Consider the following 27,667-nt stretch of genomic DNA (forward strand, 5'->3'; position numbering starts at 1 on the left):
CATTATTTTTAATTTGTTTTCAATGATATGTATTCCATCTGTATTTATGACACATGGTACCTGCTTTTCTTCTATGGCGAATAATCTATTCTGAAGAGATATTTGACCAACTTCCATATCCTTTATAATTTTATCATTCTTTGCTTTCATGCCCATGAAACAATTTTGCATATAGTTTATCTTTTTCTTATGGTTTGCTTGCATGGGAGCTAACTGATTATTATAATCGAATATCATGATGGTCATTTCTTCATCCATAGTTGATAATTTGTTCTAAATCGAACTGATTTCATCTTGATAACTTGCTTCCATGGCAGTCACTTGATTTGAATGATTGAATTCCATGATCGTCATCTTTTCCTCTAGGACTAATAACTTGCTTTGCATAGAATTAATTTCCCTGTCATGATTGGCTTTTATGGTTTCCATTTCCTTAGCATGATGACTTTGCATGCCAGTTATGTGATCGGAGTGTTTAATTTTCATGATTTCCATCTCCTTATCACGTTTTTCCAAGTGGGTGTACAAAGTTCTCATATCCTTGACGTAATCGGTTACAAATTTTTCTTGATTAAGCTCCATATTTTTTACGAGCTGCGTTTGACTGAACTGCATTTCTTTAACCAACTGCTTTAGTTCTTCTATAATTTGCTTATCATTTTCCCTTTCATTGTCGACACTGATTTGATAACTTGTTCTTGCTTTTCCACTATCATGGATTCGTCTTGCAATGGTACAAGTGGATGGCACATTCTGATATGGAGAATTGTCTTGAAATATTTCATTGATAGTTGGATCCTTTACAAGATCACTTTCATTCTGTTGCATAATTTTAGGGGCACAAGGCGAGCCACCTTGATCACCATATCTATCTGTAAAAGCATTGACAATGTCTTGTAAAGAAGCGAATGAATCTTCAGGACAATTATTAAACCAATTCAAAGCATCACCCTCTAAAGAAAAGGCAAATAGACGCATTTTGACATCTTCATGATTATACTGGGGAGAACTACAATATTTGATTATTGTATGAGAAACCCTGCGTAGATGCTTTATAACAGTGACTGAATCACCACCTGAGAACAAAGGCAATTTATGAATGGCCGCTTCTGGGATATCATGGAGAAAATCAGTAAAATGACACGGGGTAAACGAATCATCCATGATGACTTGCTTGAAGGCATAAGGAGGGACCAAATGGATGCTAGAGAGAGGCCCCTGCTCAAGAAATCAAGAGATCCACAAGAAGTGAGCTTCTAGTAGAAATTCTTGTAAGAAATGAAAGAAGTGGAGTCACCACTTAATCATGAATCTAGCTCTAAGATCCAAAAGGCAAACAACTGAATAGAAGGGAGGGTTTCTTGTTTGAGAAATAATAAATGAAAGAAGTGGAGTCGCCACCCAAACAAGAAACGAACCGAAATGTTTAGGTGCTAAAGGCACAGATGAAACGAAAGGTAACACAATGAAAAGATCAATTAATGCCAGGAAATGTTGTGCCTTTTGACAGGCTAATGAATGGTAGAAAAGATGAGATGATTAAAATGATGTCGAAGAAACCAGGGACAAAAAAAACTCTATCCCCGGTGGTAATGCCAAGAAGTGTTGGCTTTGCTGGCTCAATTGAGAAATGAGAAAGATGAAAGATGAATGTCGTAAAGCCAAGGCCCAATAAATTGGTTCCCGACAGCGGCGCCAAAAAATGTTGTCGCACAAAGTGTCTAAGCACCGCGACAACGCTCAGAGTAAGGGTTGTCGCTCTTGATCCTTACTCACTCCATTTAGACTCTCTCTTAGGCAAGTCAAGGGGGGTAGTCCCTAAGGTAAATGGATGAGAAAGCTGGTGGAACACGGGCTCTAGGAGATTTTAATGATGAACAACGTGACGAATTTAAAACAAGTTTCGGTCAATTACGATAGATGGATTAAGATAAAACACAATTACAAGATATAAATGATTACAGACCAATGCCTTATATTTTGAATTAACCATAGACCAAGTAATAACAAGTTATCCAGAGAAAACTTACAAATGTGGCAAAGTGACGATCATGAACAATTAGATGTAAATGCCCAAAAATTTTAACATGTAAGAGATTCCAGATTTAAAATGATTTTCACTTAATGGCCAGATCTAGATTCAATTAACTTTTTCCAACAGCCAATATAAATTTTAAAACACTAGTCACACTTTGACCATAGAAAAATCATGAAAATGCATTTAATCACCAGATAACACCAAGGAACTTTAGATTAGCGCTTCAATTATTCCTTAGGCAAAATATAAAGAAGTAAAACAAATCAACGGGTTAATAACTCGAATTTTTAATGGGCCGTAGGCCATGTTAAATTTTTTTAATGTTAAAGCGCAATTGCTTTAATTTATTTTAACTCCTTAGTCACAAAATTTAAAATTTTTAGAATTTTTTAATGTTTTAATGTTTTAAAGAATTTTTAGGATTTTTAAAATGTTATGATTTTTAAAATTTTTAGACTTCTAAATAAAAAAAATATCAAATGTCAAAAGAATTTTTATATTTTTATTTTTTGAAACTTTTATATTTTTTGAGTTAAAATTAAAATCATAAATAAAAAGTCTGCCTGGGGTAGTAGCTCAAGTGGCGATGGCCGTGGAATGAAGTCTCATAAAACTGAAGATCTTGGGTTCGAATCTTGTACTACCCTCCCCCCGTTGCGGGGTGAATAATGGATATGTAAAATCGAAAATAAGAGAGTCCTACCAAGCTTAAAAAAAAGAATCATAAATAAAAAATAAAAAATGAAATAAAATCAGATAAAAAAAAGGTGAAAACAAAATCGATTTTTTTTTTTTTACTTTTAATTTTTAAAGAACTAAGCTAAACTAAATAAATGAAACCGGACTAAAAGATATCTAACCCTAAATTGAAAATCAAATGAAGCTAAAAAAAATATGAATACGCTAACCTAACTAAACCCATACAAAATAAAAATAAAAGGGTCGAAATGTTATTGTTATGTTGTGCTTTGCAGCTGTAGGTTGAAGGCTTCGATGACGGTAAGGGTTTCTACGCTCAGGAAGATAGGTTCAATATGTAGGTTGATGGAGCTAAGGCAGGGAGCGTATGGACAGAAGGGAAGCCAGTGAGGAGCAGCGAGGTTTGGGCAGCAGGAAACTCAGATATTCCTGTGTGTTTGCAAGTGCGAATCACGCGGGGATGGCAAACAAACAATGAGAAAGGAGCTGAGGCAGCGTGCAGGTGGACGTGGAGGAAAAAATTGCGGGAAGAAATGATTTAATGAGGGTTTTGCAGGGCTGCGTGGAAAAGAAAGCCATGGACAACGATGAAAGGGAAGGTGATGGCTGCGAGGGTGATGAAAAGGCTGCGGATGGCAGCGTGAAGGAGGCAATACGTAGGTTTTGCAGGGTGCATATGGAGATCAGGTCGATGGGCAGAGGGAGAGCAAATGGGATTGCGATGAAGACAACAATACTCAAAAGGGTGAGCTGGAAAGGAAAGAAGGATGACAACGATGGAGCAGCTGACAGAGCGAGGAGGGAAAGAACTGCATGAAAGAAGGACTCATTTTGCAGGGAGAATGGGAGCAACGAATTTGATGCCAGAGGCTGAGAAAAAATAGGGTTTGGTGGTAGCGATGGAGGGAAGCTAGGGTCCTGTAAAAAAAAAATTTGAAATTTTGCGACGAGACGAAAACCCAACCAGCAAAATGATAAACTTAGACAAATGGTACCCAAAAAACCCCAGAAATGTCCATAAAACCTTGATCAAAATGTTATATTTCTGCTTCAAATTTATCAATGAAGCCCCTTAAAAAATTTCTCCAGAAATCTTAATTAAAATTTTGAACCCGCTTGCTTCAGATTTGTCAATGAAACCCTCATGAAATTTCCAGATCTAAAAATTTTTGGAACTCTTATAAATTTTTCCAGATTTAAAAAAAAAAGAAATAAACCCCTAGACTGCAAAATGGTGAATAATATTCCTGCAAAATGATGTTGATGAAACCCAGAGATCCAGATCTTACCCTCCAGGGCCTAGATCTATATTTTGCACAGTTTTCCTTTTCAGATCTACAGCTACAAGACAACACTAAAACACCCAAATGATATATACAAAACCCCAAAAAAACCCAAGGCAAAAAACCAAAAAATAATTATAGATCTAGGTACATGAATGGCAGATCTATCAGATCTAGGGAGTGTGAGTCCAACTTTGCTCCCAGATCTGATAATTTGAGGCTCTCAAAAGCCAGATCTATTGATTTAGCACAGAAAAATTAAATTTTTCGAATTTTAGAGGAGGTACTGAGTTCAAAACCCTTCATGCATTACCCATAAAATATATCTTATGATAAGTCCAAGATCAAATTAAGCTGGGCTCTTCAGAAAACACGGATCGGGAGTTGGCTGGTCCAACTGAAAACTTCCCTGAACGCCCGATGATCTAAAAAATCAAGACTTTCCTACAAAACTCAATTCAACCATCAACATAGAGTGAGAAAACGATAATAAAATTAAGATAAATAGAGATACCTGCTATTATATTCAAAACTTAAATTATCATTCAAACCCTAGCGACTGAGCAAGATACCTGTACTCAAATCACTCTTCAGAAAGCTATCATCAATGGCTAAAAATAAAACTATCCATGAAAATGACACATCTTACAGTATTTCCACGAAGAGTAACACCAGTAGTGTAAGAACTGTAAATTCAGAATTTAACAAGGTCTAACAAATTCATGTTCAGTAAACTGTGAAGCCTTTCAATTCGATATTTAACAGAGTTTAACAATATTTCTACTCACAAATATAAAATTTTAATACAAATTATCTATTCTTCTATTGAGTACCAACCTGTCTGCTCTGTCGCGACTCCTGCTCCTGCTGCGTTACCAAAAGACCGAAACCACCCAGCCAAACTGAGCAGAACCTCGTTGCTCAGTCCAGTAAGCTTCTCAGTTGAGGCAGACTGTTCCCCCGTGCCTAGAACCTCAGAACAATCCGCGCTCTTCCTTTCTGTGGATAATTTCAGTTTATGATCCTCTTCCTCCTTCCGTTCTTCCGTTCCTTTCTCCCCCGTCAAATTCTTCCTTCTGGTTTATAAACTGATTCTTGGCGGTGGCCGTCCTTCCTCCAGCGCCCACTGCTTCATTTCCTCATGACACCCTTCCCATGTCGTGTCATGTATATTTCTTTTAAAAATATATTGATTTTAATTAACTTTCTTTTTTCTGATTTTATTTTAATATAAAGGTTAGACTTACATTAAAATACTTTATCATTAGTTATATTTTTATATTTTTATTATTTTATTGATTTGATTAATATAATTTTTATAAATAGGTCGTTACATACACCCCCTCTTCAAAAAACTTCGTCCCGAAGTTAGAGTTTTATCTTATATGAATATTCATGATAGCGATTAGTACATTTTTTTTTTTAGGATTATGTATTGAGGTTAAATTCTTACTTAATGTAAGAGCACTACAAATTTTGGTGTTTTGAATACTTTAGGTTTATGACTTTAATGATCATGTTTTATTTCATTAGGTTCCCTAGCTATTACAAAATCATCCTATCCTTCCTAATCTCTTCCGCTCCCATCCTATCCGTCCTCTACTGGAGTATGCCATGGCGTCAGTTATACTGACCTAATCATTCATAAACTCTAAGGATGATAGCGTCGGCTATATCGACCTGATTCCCAGTAAACATCAGATAGTCATCATCACACGTCTAGGGGAGCGTGACTCACACAGTTCTCCCATGACTCCAGGGTTCAGAGGATAAACGATGGGCAACACCTCCACCCCTCCTAGTAGAATTAAGGTTAATACCCTATTATGAAATCTCTTTGAGCCTTAATTGTTCTGAGGTTCTGTAATCACGTGGTCATTTTGGTAACAGATATTATCTGCAATCATAAACACTTGTCCATGCATTTATAAAATGTGTATTTACTATTAACATATTCAAAAATAAATAGCTTATGTATAATTCACACATGTCAACTACAGTATAACATACTTTGCCATATTCTATTCATGTCATTGACTTTCATATTAAAATGTAATTATTCTTTGATTTCTATTTCATCAATCATATTGATACGCATAAATAAAACATAATTATAATATCTTAATTCCCATCAGAAGCAAAATCACTTAAATATTTTAAACTTTACTATGACAACTATAATTTAGTAAGATCAATAACATATTCCGTTTTGGTATCCATGTACTAGCGGAATTTAACAGATATTATGTCATAAAAGTTCATGTTTATATATGGTCATTCAAAAATGGTTCTGAGTCTCTGATTTACAGTAAAGTAAATATATCCAAAACATAGTTTAAAGTTCTTCAAAATTGACACAGATTGGGGTATTTGACATATGTTCTCTATATCTTCCCAAGTAGCCAATCTAGGACTATACTTGTCCCACTTGACCTTAACTTGGTCTACTAGACGATTCCTAAGCTGTCGAACCCTACGTTCTAGTATACGTAATGGTTCGACCGATATGATTCCTTCGTCCGATACTTGCAGTTCCTTCCATTGAAGGTTATGAGATTGATCAGCTATATAATGTCTCAATACAAATACATGAAATACATTATGAACTTTATGCAAGTGAGGTGGCAGTGCAAGACGATAGGCGACAGGTCCAACTCTTTCCATGACTTTAAATGGTCCAATAAAATCTAGGTGACAACTTTGCCCCTTTTCCAAATCGAATAGTGCTTTTATTCGGTTTGATGCGGATGAAAACCTGATCCCCTACTTCATACTTCCTATTAGTTTTGTGAGTATCAGCATAACTCTTTTGTCTATCCCGTGCTTCTTTTAATCATTGCCTAATTTATTTTACCTGCTCTTCTATTTCTTGGATTAATTCTGGTCCTATTATCACCCGATCTTTTGGTTTGTCCCAACTTAATGGTGTTCTACAAGGTCTGCCATATAATGCTTCGAATGGAGGCATTTCGATTGAGCTGTAGTAACTGTTATTGTATGCAAATTCGACTAAGGATAAGTACTTTTCCCATTGTGATTGCTGATCCATAACATATATCCTTAACATATCTTCAAGTACTTGATTTACCCTTTCTATTTGCCCATCAGTTTCAGGATGATAAGCTGTGCTTAAATTTAGTTGAGTTCCTAAGGCTGACTGCATGCAAGTCCAGAATCTTGAAGTGAATCGAGAATCTCTGTCTGATATAATCTTCTTAGGTACTCCATGAAATCTGATAATTTCATTTATGAATACTCGAGCTATGTCAGTAACGTCATAAGTATCTCTTACGGGAATGAAATGGGCACTTTTCGTTAATTTATCCACTACTACCAAAATGGCATTGTGTCTTTGAGAAGTAAGAGGTAGCCCAGTGATAAAATCCATAGAAATAATCTCCCATTTGGTCATAGGAATGTCGTGAGGTTGTAAAAGACCCGCTGGATGACAATGATCTGCTTTTACTTACTGACATTCCAAACATCTTGCAACGAATTAAATGATATCATGTTTCATGCCTGACCAGAAGAAGAGTTTCTTGGTATCCGCATACATTTTCTTTACTCCAGGATGTGCACAATACACTGATCTGTGGGCTTCTTTAAGGATAGTATCTCGAAGATCGCTATTATCAGGAATATACATCCTTCCATAGAATCGTAAGATTCCATCATCTTCTAGTTCATATCCTTCAAATTTAGATTCTTTTGGCTTTTTACTCTCAAGACTAGATCTTACCTTTAAATACCAGCTATCTTTTATGAGATATTCTAGTACTTGTTGCCTCAAGTCTACTTTGATGGGTATGAGAGAGAATATCCGTGGTCTTCTGCTTAAAGCATCTGCTACTACATTTTCTTTTCCCTTAATATATGATATTCCAAAGTCATATTCATTTAGGAATTCACTCCATCGTCTTTGTCTAGCATTTAAGTCTCTTTGGGTAAACAAATATTGTATACTTTGATGGTCGCTTTTACGTGTAAAACTTCGCCCTACTAGATAATGTCTCCAGATCTTTAGAGCTAGTACTACAGCGGCTAACTCTAAATCGTGAGTAGCATAGAGTTCTTCATGAGGTTTTAACTTTCTGGAGGCATATGCTATTACTCCTCTATCCTGCATCAATACTGCACCTAGCCCTTGTTTGGATGCATCAGTACATATCGTAAAATCTTTGTCCATATCAGGGACTCTTAAGATTGGTGCACTGGTCAGTAGTCTTTTGAGTTCAAAGAATGCTTTATTACATTCCTCAGTCCATTCATACTTAACACCTTTATGCTGAAGGGTTGTAATCGGCTTTGCAATTTTGGAGAATCCCTCCACAAATCTTCGGTAGTAATCGGCTAAACCCATAAAGCTTCGTACTTCATGTGCGTTTTTCGGTATTGGCCATTCCATGATTGCTTTTACCTTCTCAGGGTCTACTGAAATCCCTTCACCTGATATGATATGACCTAAGTAATGAATATTTTCCTGAAAGAATGAACACTTGGATAATTTTCCATACAACTGATGTTTTCTAAGGCAGGACAATACTATTCGTAAATGATCTTCATGCTCTTTCTTATTCTTGGAATAGATGAGAATATCATCTAAAAAGACTTGTACAAATTGATCAAGATATTCGCTGAAAACATTGTTCATAAGATTCATGAATACTGCTGGTGCATTTGTTAATCCAAATGGTACTACAGTAAATTCATAATGTCCAAAATGTGTCTAGAATGCAGTCTTAGAAATATCGCTTTTAGAAATCCTTAGTTGATGATAGCCTGATCGAAAATCAATTTTTGGAAAGACAACAGCTTCTTTCATTTGATCGAAAAGATCATCGATTCGAGGCATAGGATATCGATTCTTTACTGTAGCTCGATTCAAGTCTCAATAATCTATGCATAATCTTAAGGAACCATCTTTCTTCTTGTCAAAAATTACAGGAGCACCCCAAGGTGATATACTGGGTTGAATATGTCCTATATCCAATAGTTCTTTCAATTGAATTTGCAATTCTTGAAGTTCTGGAGCTGTCATTCTATAAGGTGTTTTATAGATTAGTTGAGTACTAGGTTTCAATTCAATAGTGAGATCTAGCTCTCTTATAGGGGGTAATCCTGGTAGTTCCTTTGGAAATACATCCGGAAATTTGGCTAACACCAGATATTGTTCTAAGGATGGTCCTTTTTCTTTACTTCTTGAATTACATATGCTTGACAACCTTTTCTTAAGCAACGCTTCATTTTCATTGCTGATATGTAGCGTAAAGATACTTTTCTCTTGATTCCTTGAATTTGGATCGCTTTTCCCTCATCATTTATACCTAGAATTCTTTTCCCATAACAGTCTACCCAAGCTAGATGAGCTTCTAGCCAATCCATACCTATGACAAGGTCATAAGTTCTTAAGGCTGTGACATAAACTTTCAGTTTAGTCGAACAGAACCCTAGGTCAATTTTGCATTGATCCACACTTAAATCTACGAATTGGAGTTCTCCTAAGGCCATTTCTACCTGTCTGAAATTATTTTGTCTGCGAACTGCCAACCCACATTTGTTTAATGCATATGACAAAATGAAACTATCTGTGGCACTAATATCAAATAAGATTTTGAGTTTTATACCATTAATAATACCTGAAGATTCCACTACAGTGGATTGATGTGCTGCTTGATTGTTGTTGACTAGTGCATGAATTCTATGATTGCCTTGGTTATTTGATATTGGTTCCTTTCCAGTCCTATGCACTATACTTGATGAAGCTTCTGGACAATCACGTTGAAAATGTGGTCCTCCACATCCCCAACATATAACCTGTGTTGGTCCTCTTGAATCAGGACGTGAATTTCTAGATAAAGAGTTCCGTCCTCTCATGTTGCTTCCTCTCGAATTTCTTCTTCTATTAGCAGTGCCACGAGATCTCCATGGACTGGTGTTTGATGATTCAGTGGCTATAGTATTAACTGCCATGGGAGCTTTTGTTCCTACATTTCTTGAGGTAAATCTATTACCATAAGGTGGCGTTGAGTTATCTCCTCTGAAGAAATTTTGGGGAGTCTTTCCTAGAAATCTTGATTGTACAGGTTCTGCTGGTCCTACACATAACGGCCGCATTCTACCACCTCAGCTACTGATGAGGGTTTCCACATGCTCACCAAGGCCCTAATGCGAGGATTTAACCCAAATATGAAGTGTTTAGCTTGACGTTCATCATAATTAAGTAGTGAATGTATTTTACAAGCTCCATAAACTTTATCTCGTATTCCTCCACTGTTTTATTACCTTGAACCAGTGTTGCACGAAGCGCCCCCCCCCGGTTCCAAGCCCCGAAGCGCGTCCCGTACGAAAGCGCCTAGGAAGCTTGGCCGGAAGCGCGCTTCCGAAATTTTTAGACGCTTCCTGGAAATTTGAAAGCGCTGGCGCTTCCGAAGCGCCGAAGCGCGCTTCGTACGGCGCTTCCCAGACGCTTCCCAGGCGCTTCCCAGACGCTTCCGTACGCTTCCAGAAAAGCTTCCGGAAAAGCATTTAGAAAATCGTTTTTTTTTCAATTTTTTTTTAAATTTTAGGTGAGTTTGCTTGTTGGGGGTGGGTCCACCTTGGGTTAGGGTGACAAATGAAAGCAAAAAAAAATATAAATATAGCAGATGCTCCCTCATGGTAATGTTAAATTCTTAAAGTAAAAGTGACATTCTCCTTTATTTTTCATTTTCATCCTTTTACTTAAATTTTTAACATTACCATGAAATGACTCAGAATGTTTGAGAGTGGTTCCAGCCTCATTGGACTTCATATGGAGAAAATAGAATTTCATATCCTATTCAAAATTCAGCAGACTTAACAGTTTTCAGGTATTCAGGATCAATGGGATTGTGGCATTTCATTAGATTATATCAAGTATGAAGGTATGCGATTAGCATTTAATCAAGAGCACCAAGCCCTATATGTACCCTGGTGTTGGTGGTGTTAATTGTTGAACTCCTTTGTCACGCGGCACACCCTTAGCAAAAAATTACCTTTCAATCAAGTCAAAATCATCGATCAAACATGTTAAGCTTTTTCTACCATATTTTAAGTCTTGAATTAGGTAGTTTGATCAAAATTGGACAATGTTGACTAATATCCCTAGACAATCGAGGTAGAGGCAAAGGCTAGACAAGAGGAGAAGAATCTAGATTCTAGATCATTAATGTACAATGGATGTTATATCTATCTTGATTTATGCAAAAATATGCATGTTTTCATGTCTTCTACAATTAATTTGGTATTTGGGATGTTTGTTTTGAGTATAAATGCAAAAAAATATAAAATATATATATATATATATATATATATATATATATAGCAGACGCTTCCGCGGACGCTTCGCTTCCTAGATTTTTGGAAAATGACGCTTCGGCGTCCCCGCTTCCAAAAAACGCTTCCGCTTCGCTCCCGCTTCGTGCAACATTGCCTTGAACTAATGTATGAAAGGCTGCGGCTTGTTGTTGTTGAAAATATGGAGGTAAATACTTCGCACGGAATCTTTCCTCATATAATTCCCAAGGAACATTATCCGTTGTGAGGTGTAGTTGCTTTTCCAGATTTCCCCACCAAATCAAAGCACTTTCTTTTAATTGAAATACAACAATTTTTGTTTTTGCAGAAGAAGTGTATTCTCTTAATTTAAAACATCTGTTCATTCCTTCCAACCATGCCTCAGCACGTTCTCCAGCACAACCTCCTAAAAATTCCGGGAGTTTAATTTTCTAAAGCTCCCTAGAAATATCATCCTTTGATATTTTATACTTAAATTTCTTTGGCTCAGCTGAATTGGTTGCTAAGGGTTGAAGTTCTTCTTTGGTCTTAGCCATGGTCGACCCTCTTAATGTTTCCAATAAGGCTTCCAATGAGTTCATTATCACGGTCAACTTCGATGTTGGAGCAATTGGTGTTGATGATGGTATCGATGGAGACGATGATGATGGTGATGGAAATGGTGATGACAACGGTGGTGGCATTAATGACAGTGATGTTGCTCAATCACGTCGTCGTTATTCATATGTCCTTACTATTGTAATGTTTCCTATATACATAATAAAATTTTATAAAAATATGAGGTATACATTCGGATTTAACATATAGTTTTTGCAATTTCACATTTATAAACGGGTATAGTTTTGCTATTTTTATCTGCTAGGCAGATCTTATTGGTACCGAGCTCAAGGAGGGTGGTCTCGCGACCTCCTTGTCCTAATGCAAGGTATTCCATCCTAATGCGCAACAATACTTATTTTAATGCATGTGTCTTAATTTTTTTTTTTTTTTTTTCGAACACGTATATAATTATATATAACTATAATGATAATTAAATAAATTATATAAATTTAGATTATCAATAAAACTTTAAATTATTATGTAAATAAATTCTTTGTACATATAAAATGTAAAGACCATGTTTATTAAAAGTTATGTAAATATTTTCTTTTTACATGCTACGACTTGGATTTCAAAGAAATGTTTATTATGGATTTAAAGTTGTTTCTCTTTTACTTTGTTCCTGCAAAAACGCTGTCTTGGAGAGCAAGTAATAATAAAAGTCTGTCGCCACTTGACCATCATTGTCTTGGAAAACTACAAATATACATCGAAATAGCTTGCCCAGCAAGTAATTAAGACATTACTATATTATATCTTTTTTCGCATTCCTATATTACTTATTATCTACTACTCAATCTTGTGTATATATCTTATGTCTCCATTTACTACCCTCTTACACTACATTATATTACTATTTATTTCTTCAATTTATATCTTGTTTGGAGTTCTCTTTATATACTATTTTTTTTTCTTCTATTTATGTATATCATTATTATTAATCATATTTATATATACTTACTACATCTCTCATTCCTTCTTCTTACTGCTATATATTTGATTTGCTTTAATTTTATTAATAATAATTTTTTTTTTATCAATCTACCTTTTATTTTATTTATTACATTATCTTATATGTCTTTATTTATTGTATTTATTATTTCTTTTTATTCTCTTATAACTCTGTATATTTTATCCCATTTCTTACTCTTACTTGTATTTACTTGTTTAATATTATTATACAACCTACTATTGTACATTATTATTTATATTATTTTATATTTTAACGATATACTTGCCACATTATCTATCAACATATACTTAAAATATAAAATATTTTTAACATATGTTATTTACATAAGTAATATATAGATAGTTAGAATGCCAGCGTCGTGGTGTTTAGAAATTAAGTTTTAGACCAAGATTAAACCCCATTCGAATATTGGAGTATAGGGTCCACCTTATCTACCATAGATTAACGTAGCCGCATAATATATGAGTTATATTTATTATATATATATTTTTTTGCGCATCTCGTCACTGCTATATGTCAACGGATATTTATCCACGGGCCAGACAAAGAAGAAAGTCAACGTATGTCTTGGCTTTCCTTCCACGGGTCAATATAGTCATGACCTGTGTTATCTTGATGAAACGTTGAGGCGGCCACGAAATGCGTTAAAACGAACTGGGATATTCTTCTCCCGTAGTCGTGGATGTCCCGGTAAAAAAAAATGCAGTGTGTTCCAAGTGTTACAGGGGCAGACTTCTTGTGGTCCGTACTTCAGTTTGAAGTTAACGCTGATACCTGTGCATCTGAGTCCAAAGTGCAACAGACCAAACTGCCACATGAGAGAGCACTGCGAGATCGGGCAATGATGAGATATAGCACGATATTGAGGTTTCAAACTACCTCCAGAATTCAATTCGATAATTTCACTGAGACTGTTACATTTGCATCCAAAGTGAGAAAACAATTCCACAATCACCCCCACTCAGCAACCACATGATGCCGCAGATGAAACTCAACAGCCAGCTGAAGCATCTGGTCTAGGATGGAGTTGGGCACAAGCATGTTCAGTCGAGATCCAACTATCCGTAGACCGCCTGTTGCTCGTGTGCAAAGAAGAGCATCTGACAATGGTGTTCTAGATGCCAATAAGAACATTCAGAATGCTGTATCACCGCGGAAAGTAGAGATACCCCCTCATTGGGCCAAAAAGGGGCTATTCAGGTGTGCGTATACTTAGGGGTCATAAGGGTTCTATTACTGCTCTCCATGCAGTGACAAGACGCGAAGTATATGATCTCACAAGTGATCAAGAGGATGCTGGATATTTCATTAGTGGGAGTGCTAATTGCACAGTCAAATTATGGGATCCAAGCCATCGTGGATCAGAACTTAAAGTAACCTTAATAGGGCATACCAAGGCACTTCGTGCCATTAGTTCTGATAGAAGTCAAGTTGTCTCTGGCTCCGATGATCAGTGTGTGTTTGTTTGGGATAAACAAACTTCTGGAGTTTTGGAAGAACTCAAGGGGCATGACGCTCACATCAGTTGGAGAGCTACTAAAACTGAAGTTAAAACAGAAAGAGGCTGAAGGAGTTGCAGAGGAAAGGAAATGAGGGCCAAGCAGTGTTTATTACAGAAGTCCTAAACAGAGAATGAGTACTGTAAGATTTATTACTGGCTTATTTCAATAAATTTAAATCCTTAACAGCTTAACAGGTCCGAAAGTTTGAACCTCCTCTGATACCAGATGTAAGAATTGTAAATTTAGAATTTAACAAAGGTCTAACAAATTCATGTTCAGTAAACTGTGAAGCCTTTCAATTCGATATTTAACAGAGTTTAACAATATTTCTACTCACAAATATAAAATTTTAATACAAATTATCTATTCTTCTATTGAGTACCTACCTGTCTGCTCTGTCGCGACTCCTGCTCCTTCCTGCTCCTACTACGTTACCAAAAGACCGAAACCACCCAGCCAAACTGAGCAAAACCTCGCTGCTCAGTCCAGTAAGCTTCTCAGTTGAGGTAGACTATTCCCCCGTGCCCAGAGCCTCAGAACAATCCGTGCTCTTCCTTCCTGTGGATAATTTCAGTTTATGATCCTCTTCCTCTTTCCGTTCTTCCGTTCCTTTCTTCCCCGTCAAATTCTTCTTTCTGGTTTATAAACTGATTCTTGGCGGTGGCCGTCCTTTCTCCAGCACCCACCACTTCATTTCCTCATGACACCCTTCCCATGTCGTGTCATGTATATTTCTTTTAAAAATATATTGATTTTTAATTAACTTTCTTTTTTCTGATTTTGTTTTAATATAAAGGTTAGACTTACATTAAAATACTTTATCATTAGTTATATTTTTATTATTTTATTAATTTGATTAATATAATTTATTAATATTATTTTTATAAATAGGTCGTTACAAGCAGAAATTAACTCCAAAGTTTTCCTTTATTATCCGAAAAAGTTTACACAAGAGCTTTTCGCTTAGTACACGATCCAGAGATCGGATCCACTGACTGACAAATGACCTCCTATTTAAAGGTAAATCCTCCAATGGCTAGTTTGAGTGATCCTCGCCAAAGCAATCTCGACTGCTGATGAGGATCAAAATTTCTTTTAATCTCATCCGTCGAATTTTTAAATTCTTGAGGAAATTCGAATTTTTCAATTTAATGCATTTTAATTAATTCAAAAATTAAATTTTTGAATTAATTTCCTCAAAATTTTGACTTTGACTTGATTTAAGGGACCAAAGGCTTAAAACTTAGCAAAATAATCAATTTACCTTAGTCCTGGGACCTCTTAAAATTTAATTTTGAAGGACCAACGAATTTTGCCTTCGGAGAATTTAAATTTACCTAGGACCTAGAATTAATTAAATTTATGGCTTAAGATTTTAATTAATTTTTGACCAAAAAATATAATTAATTAACCTATGAGGGAATAAATAATTTTTTCAACCCTTAAGACACTTTACATCATGATTTTTCACATTTTTTACATCTCAAGGGGGAAAACCCATTTGCAAAAGACCCTCATAGATTACCCAGTTCTACAACCCAAATATAATCTAGCAGATCAAGAAATTTGTAATAAAATAACCTAACCAAATAGTTAGGATTATTCCCAAATCACTTTTACATAGACTCGATCTAAAACACTAGGACTTCTCGAAGATCCCAGTGACAAAATCCATTCCGGCTTTGGAGTAAGGCTAAAGGAAAACTCTGCCGACCATCCGAGAAGGGATCGGTGAGACAAAAACTTCCCGGAATGTAGATCGTCACCAGAAAAGTAGGTTTACCTAGGTAATTACATACACGACACGGATCTGCTGAGATTATTTACATTATACACATGCAGACTTGGTTTACATTATAAGATGATGATCAAGCTGATGATGATAGCTGGACGACACGAACACATCGATCATGCACTATCCATTTTGCGAAAATAGGGGGTGTACTGCTATGGGTCGTTGACACGTAGTGGTCAACAAGGAGTATGAGGCTCTAGTGTGCCAGATGTGCAGGGTCGAGTGCAATTGCAACAAGGAGATCAGTTCTGAATTGTTGCAGCAAGACCATCACCTTTGCTACAGGGGCCCACAATATCATTGTAGTAGGTTCAGTGTCAGCAAAGGCAATCTGTCATTAGACAATTGCAAAGCTAGTTGCATTCAGTACCCGGGAGACAGTTGCAGAACTAGTTGCAGTGACACAAGCAGTGCGAATTTCCTAGTTCCAATATGCAAGTGCAGTTCTAGCCAGAAGATTCCCGTGTAGAACTTCGAGGTCCAGTTTCCAGTGTAGGAGGACAGTGCAAGTTTCCAAGAGGGAGGAGAGATTTCCCATAATGAGATCGAGACTCAGATGGAGGCTAGCTTCAGAGGGAGCATCCCTATGGAAACTAGTGCTCCAGGACCTAAGGAGATTAGACTCATTATTGCAGTTGTTGCAGCAGTAGTGCAGAGATAGCAACAAAGCAATAACAATAGTAGTCTGAGTAGATCATAGGTCAAAATTGCAGACTTTGGGCAGGGTCCTTGAGGAGTCCACCTCATGGATCATTAACTGGCTATGGGGGGCCCATAGTATTATTTGGCAGGATGCATTAGTGGCAATTGATGCAGTCAGTACCAGAGTGATAGTTGTAGACTAGTAGCAATCAGATGCTGAAGAGTGCAGTGCAGTGTTGACAGCAACACAGGTGGCTCACTGCAGAGTTGGCAGCAATGTAGAATCTTTAGTGACAATGCAAATGCTAGTATGAATGAGAGACTCGGGAGACATATGCATCATACTGAACACAGTTGATTCAGTATTTAGGATGCTTTTCAGTTGCAGTTGTTGCTATTGCAGCAACCGCAAATGAGAGGGAGTTGCAGTGCAAATGCAGTGTTGGCAGCAATATGAAAGTGTCGGCAGTAACACAGATGCAACATCAGAGTTGCACAGTAGTTGATGAGCAGTAGCAGCCAAACATGAACAACGTGACAGAAGGTGATACAGAGACAGGGTGTTGTGGTAGGTTGTGCAGCACTAGAGAGAACACAGTCCTTTCTAAGAGGGAGTGTTAGTTTCAACTTTCTGTAGTATCGGATGTGTTCTAGCCACAAAATTTGGTGGAGAGGCTCGAATACATGAGATCTCCAAAAGCCATCAATCGTTTATGGAAATTCCACATATAGATGACTTAATTAGATTATTAACCAATTTTTTAATGTTTCCTAAGTCTAAACTTAGGAAATCTGGTTAATTAATCAGAATTAATTAAGTCAAGGCACTAATTATCTAGAAACTAACATGGATCGATCCACAAATGATCTGAACCATCGATTAATATTTAATCTTGGTCATTGGAGTCCCAACAAGAAGATATAAGAAGGGATCGACGAGTTGATAGAGAACACACATGGGACACTTGGAGAATTCAATTTATTAAAGTAGCTGCAATCAGTTGCTGGAGAGTTCGAGCTTCAGTGAGGAAGTAGAGTCAACGAGGGGAAGGGACGGTGAGGCTGGAAGAAGTTTTCTAGATCCAGCGAGTGCATTTGCAAAGAGGTCGAGATTTCTCGAGGAGGCTACGCAAAGGCAGTGCAGAGCCTCAAGAAGGCAGTTCGATTTGCTGGGAAGGAAGACATTTTCAGTTCCAGAGGCGGGGCAAAGTTTCTAGATCGCCGAAGAGACATTTTCCTAGTTAGCAATAGGAAGGACGACAGATTTAACAGCCAGTTCGGGCAACAATTGCTACAGGCAACATCAGGTTGACCGAGAGCTTGCACAGGGCCAGTTGGACGACTTGCTTTTCAGAGGCTGTTCAATGTCAAAATTACTCGGAGTGAGGGTAAATTCCCTCTAGATATTTTTTCTAGAATTTTCTTTGCAGGATAGCCAAATTTCAGCATCCAGATTATTGTACTCAGAATTTCTCACTGCTGCATAATAATAAAACCCTCAGCTGCTGCATCAGTTTTCCCAAGTTGGGTTTTTACAGGGACAATTGTCCAAAAATAATTGTGTAAAATTTGTGTGTGTGTGCTAGATTTTCTCAGTTTCCGGCGCTATTATTTCCGTAGTTATATTTGTGAAGGTTGCAGTGTGATTTATTTAGTATTTGTTGTAGCAAATAAATTGTTAAATTAATTAACAATTAGAAGAATAATTTCCAGTTCCTGCAATAGGATTTTAGTTGTGAAATTTTCACATGGTATCAGAGCATGAGTGATCCGCTGGGAAGCTCAAAAGCGAAGAAGAGAATTTCGCTGTTCAGTGGGAGCAGCAGACGGGAATTCTTAGAGGTTGCGGAAATACCCTGATTGAAAGTTTGAATTACTGGGCAAGGGTTCGTTTTTCTGTTGCAGGCGTCCAAAAAATTCAAAGTTGCCTGGGATAGTGATTCCAATAGTCAAAGGGCGCTGTAGCAACTCAAATTCCGTTGAGCAGATTCCTTGGTTGGACGCAGAGAGTTTGCAAGAGTTGTAGTAGCAGAATTCGCGTCGGGTGGAAGAGAAAAGCATACACAAAGGGAAAATTTCTCTTAGGGGATCTCAATATTTAGAGATCTAATTTTTCTAGTTGCAGATTGGCAGTAGTTGTGAGCAGATCCTCTTACTCCAGGAGGGAGTTCAAGTAGCAGATCCAGAGCTGAGTAGCGAAAAAGAGGGATATTTTCGGGTTTATTTTCTCCAGTTTTTTAGTTTCGCAGATTTTGCTGTTTGCATAGATGGTTGTATGAGATTGCCAAAGGAGGTCGAACGAGTTAGCCAAAATTCAGATCTTGGCAACAAATCGACTTCCAGTTGTCGGAGGAAGTATGAGTTGTCTAGTGCGAGTTGCAAATAGAAGAAAGGTCCTAGGTAGGGACAAGGCTCGAAAGGAGGTAGCAGGGTACTAGATCTAGGCAGAGGAGTATGAGGCTCCAGTGTGCCAGATGGGCAGGGTCTAGCGTAGTTGCAACAAGGAGACCAGTCAGAGCAGTTCCAAATTGTTGCAGCGAGACCATCACATTTTCTACAAGGGCCCACAATATCATTGTAGTAGGTTCAGTGTCAGCAAACACAATCTGTCATTAGATAGTTGCAGTCAGTACCCGGGAGATAGTTGCAGAATTAGTTGCAGTGACACATGTAGTGTGAATTGCCTAGGTGCAATATGCAGGTGCAATTCTAGCTAGAAGATTCCTGTGCAGAACTTTGTTGTCTGATTTCCAGTGCAGGAGGACAATGCAAGTTGCCAGGAGTAAGAAGAGAGATTTTCCATAGGGAAAGTGAGACTCAGAGGGAGTCTAGCTTCAAAGGGAGCACCCCTATGGAAGCTAATGCTTTAGGACTTGAGGAGATCAGACTCATTATTGTAGTAGTGCAGAGATAGCAGCAAAGCAATAGCAACAACAGTTTGAGTAGATCAGATTCATTATTGTAGTAGTGCAGAGATAGCAGCAAAGCAATAGCAACAACAGTTTGAGTAGATCATAGGTCAGAATTGCAGAGTTTGGGCAGGGTCCTTGAAGAGTCCACCTCATGGATCATTACCTGGCAATGGGGAGCACACAATATTTAGTGGCAGGATGGATCAGTGGCAGTTCATGCAGTCAGTACCAGAGTGACAATTGTAGACTAGTAGCAGTTAGATGTTGAGGAGCGTAGTGTAGTGTTGATAGCAGAGCAGGTGGCTCACTGCAGAGTTGGCACCAACTCAAAATCTTCAGTGACAGTGCAAATGCTAGTAGCAGTCAGAGACTCAAGAAATAGATGCATCATACTGAAAACAATTGATTTAGTCTTTATGATGCTTCTTAGTTACAGTTGTTGCTGTTGCAACAACAACATATAAGAGGGAGTTGCAGTGCAAATGCAATGTTGGCAACAGTACGACAGTGTCAGTAGTAGCACAGATGCAACATTAAAGTTGTACAATAGTTGATGGGTGGTAGCAGCCAGACATCAACAACGTGACAGAAGGTGAGACAGAGACAGGGTTTTGTGGCAGGTTGTGCAGCACTAGAGAGAACACAATCCTCTCTAAGAGGGAGTGTTATGTTTTCTAGCATTGGATGTGCTCTAGCCACAAAATTTGGTGGAGAGGCTAGCATACATGAGATCTCAAAAACCCAAAAATTGTTTATGGAATTTCCACCTAGAGATGACTTAATTAGATTATTAACCAATTTTTTAATGTTTCCTAAGTCTAAACTTAGGAAAACTGGTTAATTATTTAGAATTAATTAAGTCAAGGTGTGAGTTATCTAGAAAGCAACACGGATCGATCTAGAAATGATCTGAGCCATCGATTAAGATTTAATGTTGGTCGTTGGAGTCCCAACAAGAAGATATAAGAAGGGATCGATGTGGTGATGGAGAACACACCAGAGACACTTGGAAAATTCAATTTTCTAAAGTAGCAGCACTCTGTTGGCAGAGAGTTCGAGCTTCAGTGAGGAAGCAGAGTTAGTGAGGGGCAGGGATAGTGAGGCTTGAAGAAGTTTTCTAGATTCAGCGAGTGCATTTGCAAAGAGGCCGAGATTTCTCTAGGAGGCTGCGCAAAGGCAGCGCAGAGCCTCAAGAAGGCAGCTTGATTTGCTGGGAAGGAAGACGTTTTCAGTTCTAGAGGTGGGGCAGAGGTTCCAGAGTGCCGAAGAGATGTTTTCCTAGTCAGCAACAGGCAGGACAACTAGACTAGTAGTCAGTTCAGGGAACAGTTGCTACAGACAGCATCAGGTTGACCCAGAGCCTGCACAAGCCGGTTTGGGTGACTTGCTTTTCAGAGGTAGTCCAGTGTCAAAATTACCTGGAGTGAGGGTAAATTCCCTCTAGATATTTTTGCCAGTATTTTTTCTACAGGATAGCTAGATTTTAGCATCCAGATTATTATACTCAGAATGTAATATCCCTTATCAAGAATATTTCTCAAACACAAGCAAACTCCAACCAGAGATGGACTGGGAGGGCATTTACTAGATATGTCGCCTCTGAAAAGAGGACGAGATCTGGAGGCTACTTGGCCTTTCTAGACTCTGTCTAAGAGTATAGGAGAAAACACACAAGTGGTATAGTAGTCGGAAAGCTCAAAGAGATAAAAATAACAATGGTGCAACATATAACAATATAACCATAAGCAGATACTCAAGAAATGCAGAGAGAAATGCTAAGCCATTTTATTATACTGAGTAATAGAATGAGTACAGGAAGTGATCAGAAAGGTGGCACCTCGACTTGCACAAGGCAAGTGAAGAAATACACTTAGAATAGCAAAGGAATGGCCTCTCTCTGAGCTGCATCCAAGTTGCTGGAGAACTGTCGTGCTGCTACTGCTGGTGGAAATCAAATGAGGATTTGGGGTTGTTCTCCTCCTCAGAAAATGTTGAAACTATGGAATCAGACTCTACTCAAGAAACCCAGAAAAACCCAGAAAGCTTTTCTGAAATGGCCGACCCCCGAAAATCGCCCCCTTGAGGACCCACGCAATCCCTCAAGGCTCTGCGCTGCCACTGAAATAAACTCTCCACAACTCTGCCTGAAATTCAACCAAAATCCTCCAATATGCAAGAGCTGATCCCCTGCTCCACCTCCCAGCACAAATCTTCCTGCAAAACCTCAATCTAGAACTGCTCCCAGAAAGAACTGCGTCATCCCTCTCAATACTGCGCAGTCATCCAAGATGCTCAATCCTACTGCCAAAACGCTGATGAAACTACTGCAAAAATATTGATGGAAATACCTTGCCCGAGCAGGCACTCGAAGTCCCCCGGGGCTAAGGGTGAGATCTCCGAACGGAGACACTCAATGCACTAAACAGTGTTGTAGACTAGCTAAATAGCCAGCGTGCTCTAAGTCGAAGTGACTAGCTCAAATGCACATAATCGAATGCCAAAATGAGGAGGCTTCTCTCTCCTTTATAACATTGGCCTCTCTCAATCCCAAGGCTCACCTCCTCCAACATAGCTTTCCTCTTGCCACGTGTTTCTCACCATCTACGCAGTCACTCCAAGTGTCTATGTGGGCCCCTCCTCTACGTGGTTCTTTGGCCCTCCTTGGCTCACCTTTTAAGTTACAACGTTGTGCTACTAGGGAGTGTCTTTATTCATGAAGTGAGTATGTTCCCTTCTCCTCACCTTTTTATTTATAGTTAGCTATAGAAGGCAAAATTGAGCAAAATCGAATATTCCAATTAGCCATGGCTAATTATGAATATTACGCAGAATTTCTCACTGCTGCATAATAATAAAACCCTCAGCTGCTCTACCATTTTCCCAAGTTGGGTTTTTACCAGGACAATTGTCCAAAGATAATTGTGTAAAATTTGTGTGTGTGTGCTAGAGTTTCTTAGTTTCCAGCGCTATTATTTCCGCAGTTATATTTGTGAAGGTTGCAATGTGATTTATTCAGTATTTGCCGTAGCAAATAAATTGTTAAATTAATTAACAATTAGAAGAATAATTTCTAGTTGCTGCAATAGTATTTCATTAGTGAAATTTTCATAGTTTATAGTTTTTTTAACGAAGTCAAGGAGTTCCCCAACAACTTCACATAGCCTTAAACCCAAAAACTAGGTTAGAAAGGAAATTTACACTTCTTGATGCTGTAATCTTTGTGACTTATCAGGGAAATTTACACTTCTTGATGCTGTAATCTTTGTGACTTATCAAGGAAATTATGAAGATAATATACCCCTAGGAACATTCATTCACTATACGAAACATGTAGTATATGATAAACCCTCACAAAATCAAATTTTGACAAATTCGCATTTCAATAAAGGCAACAACTTCGATTCCATGAGCACAAATTTCATACATTATACTTGTGATATGCAGTAGAGAAATAGATCATAAAAAAGGCACTTACAAGTATAGCGAATATTTCCAATCATTGAGAGAGAGAAAAATCGAAGCCCCAAGACCAAGACAAGATTTCCAAATATCAAAATGCATCAAAGATTATACAATTCGTCCTCGAATAGCTCTAGTGAAATTATCAAGTAGTGATAAAGATCAAAATCCAAGTGATGATCAGAATGAAATGACCTCTCATTAGTTTATATCATTCTCTAAGGGTTCAATTTGCCTAATTAGGCCTAATAATGCCTCAACTAATAAAATAATGTGCTAAAATAACATTACTTGTTAACAAGCCCGCCAAGATAGGTCCATAATACAAAAATAAGCCTTTCAAGGGGGCAAAATGATAATGTAATATCCCTAAGGGAAAATTAATATTAAATATGCAAAGCAAAATAAACAAACACACCATGAAATCAAAATAAAAAAATAGACCACGAATTTACATCCAAAACTGCACTGTGTACTCATTTTATTAATGGAAAGAGGTGTACAACAAGGTGTTGGAATGAGTGCACCTAGGCTGTTCTAGGAAAGCTAGCAAAAGCCCCAAAAGATGAATGAATCTCACTCCTCCAATCTGCTACTAATTCGGCCCAAGTGCTGCACTGTAAATGCTCAGAAATGTGTTGTTGCTTGAAATGATCTGCTGCTAAAGCCCTTTTTGCCGCTCAAAAATTTTTGGGAAATTAATCCCGACCCCTACTCAAGAAACCCAAAATAACCCACGAAGGGTTTGGCCAAAGTTTTGTGAAAACTCCTTATACCCGGAATCCCTACTGCAACAAACTGATGTCACTTCTCCTACTTGTTAATCCATACAAGTTATTTACTATGTTTTACGGTAAATATCGAAGTAAATACCACTGTAGTATTCACTATTTAAAATAACATGCCAAAACAAGAAACTGACAAGAAAAAGATACAAGTGACACAGTTGTTTTTTGGACAAAAGTCCCTTGAAAAACCCAATGTGGGAAAACCGATGCAGTAGATCTGAGGGTTTTTATTATTATGCAATAGTAATTTTTGAATACAATCTCTGGATGCCTTGCTGGCTATCCAGTACAAAGAATATCACTCGGCAAAAGAAATTAGTGAGATTACCTCACTCTACACTGCAAGTCCCGGCTGATCCGGCAGCTGAACCAACGATTCCCTGGCTACCTTTCCGCTACCCCTACGCAATCATTGCGTGGGCTTGCGTCACTGCCTTTGAGGCACTGCGTCACCACTTTGCTGGATCGACTTGCTCTCAGGAGCTTAGACTTTAGCCCTCCTAGCTCAGAACGTCAAACCCCCAGCAAAATATCGGACTTCTGCTTGGAAGGCGCTGCACTGCTCTGCATGAACCCTTCCTGGCTCTACGTCACCCTCATTGGGCACTGCATTGCTTTGCGTGGGCCCTTCCTAGCTCTGTGTCATCCTCACTGGGCATTGCATTGCTCTGCGTGAGCCCTTCTTGGCTCTGCGTCACCCTCATTGGGCACTGCGCTGCCTCCTCTTCGTCTTTCTCTGCCTCTCTTCTGTGTACTCTTGGTTCCGGAGAAGATTCTCCTGCCAAAACTATCTCTGCCGCTCTCTGTGTGATCACCACGAAAACACTGCGCTGCTCTCTAGCTCAGCAATTCGATCTGACTGATCAACTCTCTGACATCTGTGTGTCTTCCAAATGACCCTCAAGCCTCCTTAAATAATCTTATCATTGACATTCAACGGGCTAGATTAGAAGCTAATCAATGGCTAAGATCATTTTTGCTTGATCCTCGTCTTCTTATAAAAGTTACACCCACATTTAGATTAATACCCAGTAATTATTTTATTTTCCTATGTTTAGACATAGGGACCGATTAAAAATAAATAATTATTTTAATAAAACTGTCTCTGGGTGGAATTCCCCAAGATGCTTTTTGGGTTCTTTGGAATACATGCGCCCAAGCCTCCCTACAAAATTTGAGACTTAAAGAACATTCGATGCTACCAGAAATCAACACTCCCTCTTAGCGAGGAATGTGCTCTAGCAATGCCTCCTACTGAAGCATCACACTGACCTCATAACATCGTCCTTTGCGCTGCTGATGTCTGACATGCTGTCCACCAACTATTGCATTGTTGCTGCAATGTACTGCTGCTAACACTGCCACTATCAACACTGCATTCGTACTACATCCCCCTCTCAAGTGCTGCATCTGTGCTGTTGCTAGCACTGCCACTACTAACACTCATCTGCACTGCAACTAAAAAACATCCCAAAATATGAACAGGTGTTCAGCATAGATGCATCTCGATGCTGAAGATCTGACTACTGCTAGTTCCATGCTATCCCTCTGAAGCCACTGCTCTGTTGCTGCTATTGCACTATGCCTCCCCGCACTACTGCAACTCTACACTACGCTGCTCAGACTTGGCGTTCTAGCCTACTGCATTTGTCGCTCCAACACTCCTCTGTACCAACTGGCCCAATCCATCCTGCTACCTCTGTTCTGGGCTCCCATAGAAAGGAATTGATTCGAGAGGTGGGCTCCTTAAGGATCTTGCCCATATGTAGCTCTTTCGAACTACAACTCTAAATCAACCCATCTCCCTCTTGGAGGTATATCGGCTGTCATGGAAAACTCATCCTCCTCGATCTTCATGGCTGCAACCTTCAGATCATGCTTCTCATCTTTGTCCTTCTTCCTGAGAGGACACTCTATTGCGTAGTGACCGAGTTCACCACACCTGAAGCATTTGATCTTCGAGATGTCCTTCTTCTGCCTTTGTTGCTCCTGCTGCCCCTTGGATGCGAGGGTTCCATTCTCTTCCTCCTCCTTGGGCTTCGACCCACTACTACTGCTTCTATCAAGTTTATACTTGACCAAGTCCCTTCTCAACTCCTCTTGCTTAAGAGCTGCCCACATTTCATCCTAGTTTGGCAAAGTCGCCCTACCGAGCATGCTTTGGACAAAGACTTGCCACTCCTCTGAGACTGAGTTGAGGGCCAGTCCTATGAGACTGAGGTGAGGGCCAGTCTAACCATATCGGAACCCTGAGGTGTTGACCCTACAGTTTCTAACTCATCTTGGGTCTCTTGAAGCTTTGTGAGGAATGGATCAATGTGTTCCCTCTTTTGCATCTGCGTAGATCTCATCTTTTGCTCAAGGTACATCTTCCGCTGCTCGGAAGATCCCTGATATTAGACAATGCATCCCACATCTCCTTAGTAGTCCCTCTGCTAGCGATGTGACAAACTACATGATACTTCACCCCTTCTAGGATCATCCTCTTCATCTTTGCCATATCTCCCTTGTACTTCTTGAGTGGATCTGGATCTGTGGGCTCAACCACCACGTCGTCGACATAGACTTTGAGAAAATGCTCGTCTAGAAGGCACGACATCCTTGCCTTCTAGATCACATAGTTGGATGCCCTATCCAACCTGTCTTGATCTCTTAGTCCACTCGCTGCCATCTCTGCCACGAAAATGTCGAATTGCTCCTCTTTATCTCTTACTGCTGCTACTCAGGCAAAAAGAAAACAGACTTCTTGGCGGGAAGTCTACTAGGGAAAATTCCCTTACTGTGCTTCTCCTCTCTTTTCTGACGTCTTTCACCCCAACAATTTGCCTTCTGAAAACTGCGTCCCACTAGCTCTTTCCTCACGCCAATGCTCTGCGCTGCTCCCTCTGGCTTGGCAAGATTTCGATCTGGAAGTCTTTCCTCTCTGTCGACTCACTCAGAGAGACTTCCCTCGAAAATTCAGCCTTCCTAGCCTGGACAACGCAATCCTTCTGGGGATTCAAATTGCTACCTCCTGCAGCTATTCGACCTCCTCTACTCAGCGCTGGGTTCTCTGGCACTGCTCTTCTTGTTTCACTTGCACTGCCCTGATATCATGTGAAAATTCCTTAAACTCGGAATCCGTATTGTAGCTAACAGATGTTACTTGTCCTACTTGTTAATCCATACAAGCTATTTACTGTGTTCTACGGTAAATATTGAAGTAATACAACTGCAGTATTCACTATTTAAAATAGTACGCTGAAACAAGAAATTGAACAAGAAAAAGATACGACACAAGTGACAGTTTTTTGGGAGAAAAGTCCTCGGAAAAACCCAATGTGGGAAAATCAGTGCAACAAACCTCAGGGTTTTTATTATTATGCAGTGGTAATTTTTGAATACGATCTTTGGATGCCTTGTTGGCTATTTAGTATAGAGAATATCACTTGGAAGAAGAAATTAGTGAGATTACCTCACTCTACACTACAAGTGCTGACTGATCCGACAACTAAATCAACGAGTCCCCGGCTACCTTTGTGCTGCCCCTACGCAGTCACTGCGTGAGCTTGCATCACTGCCTTTGAGGCACTGCGTCACCTCTTTGCTGGATTGATTGGCTCTTAGGAGCTTCGACTTTAGCCTTCTCGGCTCAGAATGTCAAATCCCCAACAAAATGTTGG

General features: G+C 38.8%; 1 protein-coding gene across 8 annotated transcripts in view; it reads left to right on the top strand.

The window, feature by feature from the left end:
* Positions 1 to 27,667, top strand: part of LOC149239196 (uncharacterized) — a 381,661-nt gene that overhangs the window by 92,644 nt on the left and 261,350 nt on the right. The window lies entirely within an intron of this gene.

This window comes from Pinus tabuliformis, chromosome 8, assembly GCF_031772625.1.
Source record: "Pinus tabuliformis cultivar Carrire ecotype Pingquan chromosome 8, CPIR1, whole genome shotgun sequence".
NCBI classification, from domain to species: Eukaryota; Viridiplantae; Streptophyta; class Pinopsida; order Pinales; family Pinaceae; genus Pinus; species Pinus tabuliformis.